This window comes from Lactuca saligna, chromosome 3, assembly GCF_052625555.1.
Source record: "Lactuca saligna cultivar CGN05327 chromosome 3, ASM5262555v1, whole genome shotgun sequence".
NCBI lineage: Eukaryota > Viridiplantae > Streptophyta > Magnoliopsida > Asterales > Asteraceae > Lactuca > Lactuca saligna.
The window spans coordinates 132,602,123-132,613,923 of NC_136419.1; positions in this window are offsets into that span (position 1 = coordinate 132,602,123).

Here is an 11,801-nt window from a genome sequence, read left to right on the forward strand (position 1 = left end):
ACCGCTTATGAACTCACCAGCTTTATGCTGATTTTCAAACCGCTTGTATTCTCAGGTCCGTATTAGACAGGTACCCGACGATCTCTTTTGGCGAAGACGGAGTGCGTAGAAGACTCGTCTTTCTTTTGTTTAAACTTATGTATCTATGAAAACTTATAACACTTTACTTTTCAACTGATGTAATGAAATCTATGTAATGTAATGTTTTGTGTTTTACTTCGCTTACTATGTACATTGGTTATGATATTCACATGAAGTCACCTCCACCTCGAGACGTTTCTGTTGGATAAGGTGTCTAAGTCCATAACTATTTCTGGTATGTACTTGACCCGACCCGGCATGGTCCATTTGGGTTGCATGGCACCATGCAATTGGATAGACTAAATGAGAGAAATAACACTTGGAGATTATTAATAGATTATAAGTTCTAATATATTAATAGTATTATTTGATTAGTTTGATCAAGAATTAATTTAGAATTAATTAAGTGATCAAAAGATAACTAATTAAATATATGGGTTGATTATGTAAATCATCCATATCTTGTATAGTGGGCTAAGAGGCTCCATGGATTATCAAGTTGGGTTCCACCCATAGGATGCTCCATGGATGCTCCATGGGAGTTACAAACCCATGGGTCATGGAAATGAAGAGTCATGACACATTAGGGTTTACATGGTGTAACCCTAGATGTGTCAACACTATAAAAGAATCATATTCTCCACCAAAATCGGCGACACACATGTGAAACAAGAGGGATAGGCGGATTTCAAGTAGTGTGCTGTCACACCCCGAAAATCAAAGGCGGAAACATTTCCGGGGTTGACTCCATGTTGAGTATCAAATCCAATGCACATAGTAAGTAAAGTAGAACAACCATACATTACATAATGAAAAGTTTTGCAGTTGTTACAATAGTAAAGTTATACAGTTGTGATACATAGTATATAATAACAAAATGAACTGATCTTCTGCGCACTCCAACCTGGAACACAATGATCTTCGGATACCTGTCCTAATGCTGACCTGAGAACACAAGCGGTTTGAAAATCAGCATAATGCTGGTGAGTTCATAAGCGGTTTTTGTTTTATGAAAATGTTTGAGTTTCCTTTCTGTTTCTGAAATGTTACGCACACCAAGAAAATCCCATATTTTCTTAAAAAGCTTGGTTATTGTTTCTCAACTTGTAAAGTAAAGTTGTACACTGAAAACATGTTTACCCTTGTGAAAATGTACAGTTAGATTATCTGGTTGGATATACTGTTCTCGTTAGGTACCAATGTATTCCCAATAAAGTCCCATACGTTACTAATTGTGTTTTACCAATTGTGAAAAAATGCAAAGTTATCCGGGTTGTTACCCTTTTCTGGTTATGTAAACGTTCCCCAGGAAAGTCCCATACTTTCCTGACTGTTGGTTATCAATGTAAAAGATGTATTACGTTATTCATTATTACTATAGAGTAAATCTCTGTTATCCTAATTGCGAGTTTCATAACCATACAATAGACTAAATGTGGCAATAAGTAGTCCACATCACCTTATGACTCTCCTCACCCTTGAACCTTTCGGTTCGGCTGTAGCTAGCAGCCAGGTGTGGGGTAGTCAGCCCCGTATAGATCTATCCACTCAAGTCATGCTCTCTAAATCCCAGAGATTCTGGTTACGGGTGTAGTCCTCCACTCGCGTATCTCTGTGAAGTGTTCGCCGAGGACGTGTCTCTAATCATACAGGATTAACAAATTTACTAGTAATAATATGATAGTCCTCCACTCGCATATTTCCGTGGAGTGTTACCGAGGATAAAACAGTGTACAGGTATTATGTTCAAATGTTCTAATGTCATGCTTTTAGCTGATAAAATGCGGAAAGGCATTTGTGAAATATATGAAAAACATAATAGTTTAAAACCCATTTCACAAATATATGTTTACGTGATTTGCATGTTCAAACAGTTATCAGTGGTGGTAATCAGTGTTAAAAGCATATAAAATGTGAAACACACATTTGAAAACATGTTTTGAGCACAAGTAATCCCTTGCACTTTGCTTGTGTTCCCCCCTGAAAACAGTGAAAATAGTGAAAAAGGGTAGGGGTATGAACTCACCGCTTAATGTAGGGTTCGAGTGTCAACGGATGCCCTGAACGTCTATGGCCCCTATTATTCATGTGACAACACATAGATGAGTTAGAATTAAGGTGTTTCATGACTAAACATGATGGGAAAACACCCTTAGGGCTTGGAATTACTAAGAATAAGTACCCTAGGATACAGGCTTAAAGATTTATGCAAGTTTAAGGCCAAATGTGGGCATTAAAGTGAGTGTGTGGCCTTGAAAATGAGTGTGCGGCTAGGGTGTGCGGCCAGGAGTGTGTGTGAGGCAGCACACAAGAGTGTGCGGCCGTACGGAGTGTGTGTGCTGCCGTACACAAGAGTGTGCGGCCCTACACTCCTCATTTGAGTCCATTTGATGACTTTTGAAGTGTTTTCTCTTCACACTTAGGAGGTTTGAAGGTATGCTGCCCTATATGAAGGTGTACGGTCGTACACCTTCAAGGGATGATGAACATGATGAATATGATAAGTTTTAAATCTTGGGATTCAAGTGTTTACCACTATACTTAGCTTGAAGATGGAGTATATCACAATTTGGAAGCTTTCCAAGTGTTCTTGGTTGATGATTTTAGAGAGAGAAAGTAGAGAGAGGGAAGAGAAACATCCAAATTAATGAATGAAGAGGGTATCCATCCATATAAGGGTTTGAGTGTGAGGTTGAGTGTGTGTGTGGTTGGGTGTGCGGCCATACACACAGGTGTGTGGCCGCACACACAAGTGTGTGGCCGCACACACCTTATTTGGTGTGTTTGGTCCGATTTTCTGATACTTAAGCACTTTCCAACCCTTCCTAGAGCTTATATCCAGGTTATACTAAGTCTAGAGCACTCAAATGGAACCACAAGATGGAACAAAACATAATGAACTCGAGTTTTAGTGCTGAACACAGGACAATTACATGGCTAGAAGTTTCGGGTTGTCACATGTGCATTCTCTCAAAAGTCTTTCCAAGAGCATTTGGTGTTGTGTGAAGAACTTGAGGCATCACACTTGGGGTGCTAGGCTCATAAGGTTTCAAGGAACATAAGCAACAACAAGGTAAGTTATTCTATCTATCATTCAAGTTAAAATTGTTCCCCATGTATGCTAGATAGGAATATAGCCTTGGAATTCAACGTTGCATGATAATTAGAAAAACATAGATCCAAGGTTATTAGGGTTGCATGTACACTTAGGAAGTGTTAGAATGCTCGTCGACTTCACTTGTATCTTCAACCTACTCGTCGAGTAGGTTAATGCACTCGGCGAGTAGGGTCGACAGAGTGCAGATTTTCGACTTTAGTAGCTGGAAATGGATTACAAACATTACCCTAAACTGTTTTGGTATTGGAAACTTGTTTTAGATGGTGTAATGTCTTTGCTAATTCATTTACAAAAACTAGTTATCAAAATTACAAAGTTTTAAGTGTAATTTTGATTTATGAATGTGTTCATATTCATGTTCTTGTTCTTATGATGTTTTAGATGATCATAGGAATTATTTGTAACCTATGTGGTAGATTAATTCTTGATCATAATGTATTTTACTGGAGTCCATAACTTGTCCTCAAGTTATGGAAAATCAAGAGTCACACTTGAATTAAAACCATTAAAAGAACACAAGAGTTAGAAAAATGAAGAATCTTCATTTTATTACTCTATTAAACTCATAAGTTACAAGAAATGAAAAGTTTTGAAAGTTACAATACTTGCCCTCAAGTTTTCAAACACGTAAAGTCTTATTAAAACTTTAGTTCCAACCCTTAGAATTTTAAAAGTTAAAATTCAACCCTTATACTTATATTATTATAATTTAATAATTATATATATGTATAAAAACAAAGTCGTCTTACCGCTAGTACGCCTCATTCACGAAGTCGGTCTATAAGGTGGGTATAAGGTTGTTGCCTATAAAATGACAACTTAATGGGTGTCCATTCTCACCCACCGCTCACTTGACTGGTGGAGGGTCGTTTGCCGAACGGGTAGGACAAGGACTTATAAATTCTCATTAAAAGTATGATGAATATTATAAAGTAACTATATGTTTTATTAAATTCCCAATCTTAGTTACTTTAGGAAAATGTGAATAAGGTTCTAATCCATGAAATTACACTTTACACTTTGTCTAAGTCGTTGGTGGAGCGTGTGTGGTTAACCGACACACAAACTTGGACTTAACAAGGTAGGTAAAGGGTGACTTAAGGTTTATTATAGTATCGGTGGAGCGTGTGTGGTGTACCGCCACATCGATTGAGTGATATACTTTAAGGGTACCAAGTGATTTGCATGGTTACTTCACACCTCGTTTTGTGATCCTCGGTATCCCAGTCACAAAACATGGAGGGCACACTCGAGATTGAAACATGCCTTTGAAAAGTTCATTGAATCTCAAAGAATCTAGGAATTTCTAAGAACCAATCAAAAACCTAATATCTAATATTTCGGTTTTCGTGTTGGAAATTGGTGAATCGTCATTGACTTACCTTTCAAACATGTTATAGCTTGGATTACGGCATACCTCTTATAAGTTATAATATATTGTGATTGGATCCTAGCCTTAATATTACATTTGGGTGTTTTATTAAGGACTCTCTTAATATCTACACTAATCTTGTCCTCTTCCTTCAGATGTCTTCAAACAATGCTGCTTCTGGCTCTAATCCTAATGACTCCTTTACCCTTATGAACTTGTGTAGGAAAGTCACTTTTGATGGATCCAACTTCAATGAGTGGATCAGAAACATCAGGATGATTACCCGCTACGAGGACAAAGAATATGTCCTTGACAAGGAGCTTAAGGAGATTGATGAGACCACTGCAACTCCTCAGGAGATCGCTGACTTTCAGGCACATGAAAGGGATGGTATGAAAGTAGCATGCATCTTGATGGCCACGATGACAGCGGAACTCCAAAAGTCCTATGAGGATTTCTACCCTTATGAAATGCACCAAGATTTGATGGAAAGATACCATCAAAGTGCACGACAAGAGAGGTACGAAATCATCTACTCCATGATAACAACCATGATGAAGGACGGGGATTCCGTCACGAGCCACATGCAGAAAATGCAAAGGTATGTGGATCGATTGCTGAAGCTTAATGTGAACTTCCCTGAGGAGCTTGCAATAGATATAATTTTGCCCTCCTTACCATCGTGGTATGATCAATTCCGCATGACATATCACATGAATAAGGAAGAGGTCACACTCAGCAAACTTCAGGTTATACTAACTCTAGAGCACTCAAATGGAACCACAAGATGTAACAAAAGATAATGAACTCGAGTTTTAGTGCTGAACACAGGTCAATTACATGGTTAGAATTTTCGGGTTGTCACATTATCCCCCCGTTAGAGAGAATTTCGTCCCAAAATTCAAAGTGTGACAACTGCCAATTCAGGTCATTCTTGGACTCATGCATCTTTATAATAACCATTCATGCACAACATGTCATGACCTAGTAGTATAAATTAGGTCAAAAATCTTGCATAAACTAGGATCCAACTAAGGTCTAGGACTAATATACTTGATACTTACAATTCTAGTAAGTTGCTTAGCTACAATAGGAAATGCCAATACTATAATTAGAATAAAGCTTCAAGCTTTGTTATAATTGAAATAGGGTATAAAACTCTAAAAATAAATTAAAACATTCTAATTATACTTCAACATGTTGTTGAATATCAATCAATGTTCCAAAAACTCTAAACAGCCAAAAATCCAAATTTATAAATCTTAAAGCTTAAAAACTTTATAAAATTTGGCTATAAACTTTCTAATATCAAATTTTATTAATCAAATTATGGATTATACCAATGAAATAGAAATATAAATTACAAGTATTAATCATAATTTATTAGTTAAAAACAAGATTTTTAAATAAATCAAAAATTGCTTAAAGAATCACTTTTATAAAAATTAGATTTTTATAAAAATTAGATTTTTATAAAAATTAAGGAGGGATTTTTTATAAAAATTTGAATTTAGGAGAGAGGAGGCTTTAATGCCTCAAAAATCTGGCCATCTCCCCTCTCCCCATGCACTCTCTTCCCAAAACTCATGATTAAACTCAAACCCACACTCCACCTCTTCTCTCTTCACTATTCTCACTTCACTCTCTTCACACACTTCACCCTCTTCCTCTCTCTCTCTAAACTCACGAAATTTCTCTCATTTCTCTGCCAAATTTCAAGACTTTGAAGACCTTGAAGTGTTCTTACTTCTCTCAAGATCATAACCAAGGTAAACAACATCATCTTCTTCTATAGTTTGATGATTCTACTTCTTTTCCTTCTTAGTTTTCTCTTCTTTTAGGATTCTATGCCTTTCCATGGCTAGAAATCTTTATTCTCCCCTTGTGGTTTGTAGATTCTCACCATAACACAATGCATGTGTTTGAAATGGTGAAAATCCGGGATCAAACCCATGCAAGGAGTGGAAAAGAAGCACATATGATCATGTGACATCAAAACATAATATTTCATGTTCTTCTCCATTTCTTGTGTGTTCATGCATGAACGAAAGCATTAAACCATTTCTAGTACATCTTGGATGCTCATTCATTCCATGCATGTGTTAGAAATCGGGCCTTACCAAGGACATGCATGATGTTCTTATTGAAATACCCTAAAAATGCACACAAGCAAACATGCAATCTGCCAGATTATTTTGTTCGACTTTGAACAGTCATAACTCAGTCATTTTTTAACCAAATCATGATATTCTTTTTGTATTGGTTAGTTCCACGAGTTAACTTTCAAACCCAACTGGTCTTACTGTAAAATATTAAATATCCGATATTTGGCAGATTTTACAAAAAGGTTGCGCATACAGCTCTTTTTCTGTGATCACTATTTTTATCTTGCTTAAACAATGGTCTTAAACCCAACCATAAATCTTAGGAAAAATACCTTAGAAACTTAACATATCTAGTGAGTTATGGTTGAAATTTCGTGGCTTAAAACCTCACTGAATGGGCTACAAAAATTCATGAACCTCAGCCACATCTACACTTCATGCATTATTGCATGCAACTTTTCTTAAATTGTTTGGAATCATTACCCTCATTTCTCTTCTGAATACATTCTTAACATTTTTACTTTTGAAAGCCCTTGCATGCATGAGATAATCTGGAAAATTTCAAGAGCTTTTGTTATTTATTTGATTTATTAGAATTATTGCTAAAACCAAGGGCATAAATCATATAAAATACTTCCAGAGGTCAATAAATCCTAAATAAATTCATGGATGATACTTATGGGGAATAATGACCCCTCACCAAATTTCAGCAATTTTTGTTACTGTTTCATATGATTTCTAATTTTCTTTTATTTAGGACATGATAAATTACAAAACCACTTTTTAGGATGTGAAAATTGTATCTAACAATTTTCGCATACCTTACTTATGATGGGTGACTCAAGAAAATAAATTCAAGATTTTTCATCATGTCTAGCTATTTTTCCCAATTTTTGGTAATTATAATGGCTTAAAAATGGGAAAAATAGTTCTGATTATCCAAAATTCATGAAAATTTGCCAGGATATCATATTATATAGTAGGAGGTTACATAAAAATTTTGAATATTTTTCTCCACTGTAAACTATTTTTCCCTTATTTTCTAAAGTTAATTGCACTAAAATTCACTTAAATATACATAAATACCCAAAACCAGTTTATACATTATGAAAACCACTTTTGATATTTTTCCCAAGATATTTATACTGTAAATGATGTTACAAAAATTTATGGTAATTTATTTTAACTGTTTAATAATATTTCTTTAATTAATGACTATTTAAAGGAATAAAACAAGGAAAAATACAAATAACCACTGAAAAATATATTTTATATTTTTCCCAGCCTATTTATGTATAATAACAATTAAATAAAAAGTTTGGGTAATTTTGGAAACTGTTTACTATTTATTTCAATTTTTATTGAAATAAATGCTCAAAAATTATAAAATATAATTAAACAGCTTGGAAATCCATTTTTATAATTTTCCCAGCTTAGTATTGTGTATTAACAGTTAAATAAAAAGTTTGAGAATTTTTATCCCTCGAATACTATTTTTCGTGAATTTATGTTGTTATTGAGACTTAAAATTTGGAAAATTAACCTTCCAAGGTTGTAATTAATCGCACGACTTGTAAAATTTCAATACATCAGAAAAAGTGTAACAAAATGATATAAATCCAATACTAAAACATAAATTGGCATTTCCCTATATGTAGAGTTTAGTATATTAGCATTAGATATCGACATGGAAACTCACTAGTGCGTGTGTTTGGTGTCGTAGGATCCCGGTAGTAAGACGTTGGTGCATCCCGAAGTACCGCTTGTGTCTACACAAAACATCGTGAGTATTCACGCACTCCCCTATTTTCATTTTTTATGTTTTGGGGTGGAAAAGCATGTCCAGAAAAACTATTGTTTGCATGTTGTACTTAAATTGAATTGTATCAAACATGATTGCTATTGTATTGCTATGTTTCTTTATGTATGTCTATGCAACACGGAACATGAGAACTTATCGTACAAAGGCCCTTCCCTTATCTCTAACCATTAACTCTTTGAGCCAATGGTCGTTATGGATAGCGCTATTAGGAATTGACAACTCCTCACTCGCCCGAATCGCTGGAGTGCATGATACCATATTCATCTATGGAACGATAAGCATAGATCTCGATAGGGCTTCAGTCATAGGTTTGGTTGAGACTCATTGTTTGCTCATACACATACAAACTCGTTTCTCGTTATAGCAATAAACTTGTATTCATTAATAGCAATCAACTTGTTTATCATTGAAGCAATGTACTTGTATTTACGAAAAGCCTTATTGTACGCTCGATTTTATAAACTTGTGATACTCACCAACTATTTTCATAGTTGACGCTCGTTTTACATGCTTTTTCAGGAAATAATTAGTAAGTGGATGTAAAGATTCATCATCATAGAGCATGCTGCATCGTGTTGAAGCTATTATGAAGCTATATTTTGAACAATGTTATTTTGAAAAACTTGTATTTTGTTCTTTTGAAGCTATAGGTTGTAAACTTTTAAATACTGCTATGGTGATGTATCTTTATCTTTTGCAATGAAACCGTTATCGCTGTCATACCTTGCGTTTCCGCTTTAGCGGGGTGTGACAGAAGTGGTATCAGAGCTAAAGTTATAGAGAACATTGGTTTTTCTTTAAGAAAACACAACCTATAACTAAAACTTACAAAGAAATTCTTTTTACATCAAACATATTACTAGTATAATTAGGTCGAGAGTTGTATTATTGGACCTTGATTAAACATAGCCTGATCACCTATGTTTAATTAAGAAAAGATTTATACAAAGCTTGAGCTAATTATAATGGGAATATGTTCAACAAAAATATTTGAGAAAACTTTATTTCAAAATTTCAAAAGGTTAATTTTGGTGTGTGTAAGCATTGCATATTATAGGCATGCATTGTCATTTATTTCATATCTCATTGAAACTATGTCACAGTCCACTATGTCAAGATCGTCATCTTCCCGCGCTACCGCCTCAGCCGATGAATCCGGCTACGTCACTGTTATCCCTCGACGTAATCCCCCCGCCTCGATAGAAGAAGACCCATCAGAGGATACGGAAGATACTGGGAACTCGGTGGAGATCAGCAATGACAACGCCCCGAGTCAACGACGCGAGGCATCACCGACATCGGTGTTGCCACAGCCACCGCTCTATGGACTTCGCATTCGGAGGACAGCGAGGAAGAGTGTCCCCATTCCAGGAAGGATACCCGCCAGCACAGCAGGACATGGCACGGCAGGACCTAGCGGGGTAGGACCCAGCGATGCAGGACCAAGAGCATCCTCACCTCAGCAAGTCATAGGGATACCTGTCCGACAGCCAGGTATGACCCCGGAGGAGTCCCGGAGATTGCAGTCGATAGCAGCAGGCCTACGTCACAGTCTCGCTGCGATAGCTGAGCATCGAGAAGTTTTGGATGAAGTTTTAGCAGGAATGGAAATCCTGTATCAGCATTCGATGGAGACTGCTGACACTGCTAGTGCTGCTAGACGAGAGGCAGGTCATGCGATGACAGCATATTATGTGTTTGGTGGGCTGTTCCTGATTGTGATGTGATAAGGATGGGAGCATTGACAAAGGAAAGCTCTAGTAGCAAGAGGAAGCCAGCAGATCAGGGAGAGAAGAAGTATGGAGGCAAGTCAGGGAGGAAGTAGAAAGTCTCAAGAAAATTTATGTTAAGAGCCCAGGAGCAAGAACCAGTGAAAACTCAAGGACAAGAAGTGCAGGAGCAAAAGCAGTACTCAGGGCCGCTTCCGAAGTGCAATAAGTGTAACTTCCATCACAAGGGAGCTTGCCCGGTGTGCCAAAACTGTAAGCAAACAGGCCATTACTCGAAGTATTGTAAGGTGAATAAGGAGGGAAAAAGGACATGTTACGAGTGCGGGAGTATTGATCATCTCCGTAGAGCATGTCCTAAACTGAACAATGGACCTGGTAACCATGGACAAGGCCAAGCCAGGCAAAACTTTCAAGGAAATCAAGTTGGACAGCCAAGAGGTGTAGCCTTTGTGATTGGTGCAGAAGAAGCTCGTCAGAACCCTGAAGTGATAACAGGTACGTTCCTCCTGAACAACCACTTTGCATCAGTAATATTCGATGCGGGAGCAGATAGGAGTTTTGTTTCTTTAGCATTTAGACCGTTAATTGGCTTGAAATCGGTAAAGATGAGGATTGCATATGCTATTGAACTTGCTGATGGGTATGAAATTAGGGCTAGTGATATAATTCCTGGTTGTACTCTGAATTTAGCTGATAAACTCTTTAGCATTGACCTAATTCCTATAGAGCTAGGTAGTTTTGATGTGATAGTAGGGATGGATTGGTTATCCAAAAATAGAGCAGACATTGGTTGTTATGAGAAAGTCATCAGAGTGCCTCTCCCTAATGGAGAAACCCTTATCATACACGGTGAGAAGCCAGGAAGAAGTTTAAACATAGTATCAAGCGTGAAGGTTCACAAGTACCTGAAGAAGAATTGTATTGCATTCATGGCCCATGTGCTAGAAAGAGAACTAGAAGCTAAGCAACTCAAGGAGATTCCAGTGGTTCAAAACTATCCCGAAGTATTTCCGGAGGAATTGCCCGGTCTACCCCCTTATAGACAGGTCGAATTTCGGATAGACTTAGTTCCCGGAGCGGCACCGGTAGCAAAAGCACCATATCGCCTTGCACCATCCGAGATGCAAGAACTATCCGGACAACTTCAAGAACTTCTAGACAAAGGGATTATTCGACCAAGTTCTTCACCTTGGGGAGCCCCAGTGTTATTCGTCAAAAAGAAAGATGGTTCGTTCCGAATGTGCATTGATTACAGAGAATTGAACAAGTTGACAATCAAGAATCGATATCCCCTCCCTAGAATAGATGACTTGTTCGATCAGTTGCAGGGCGCTTCCTACTTCTCAAAAATCGACCTTCGGTCAGGGTATCATCAGCTAAGAATTCACGAAGAGGACATTCACAAGACAGCGTTTAGAACCCGTTATGGACATTATGAATTCTTAGTCATGCCTTTTGGACTAACGAACGCACCCGCTGTATTCATGGATTTGATGAATAGGGTCTGTAGACCATACCTAGACAGGTTTATAATTGTCTTTATCGATGACATACTTGTTTACTCGCGGACCAA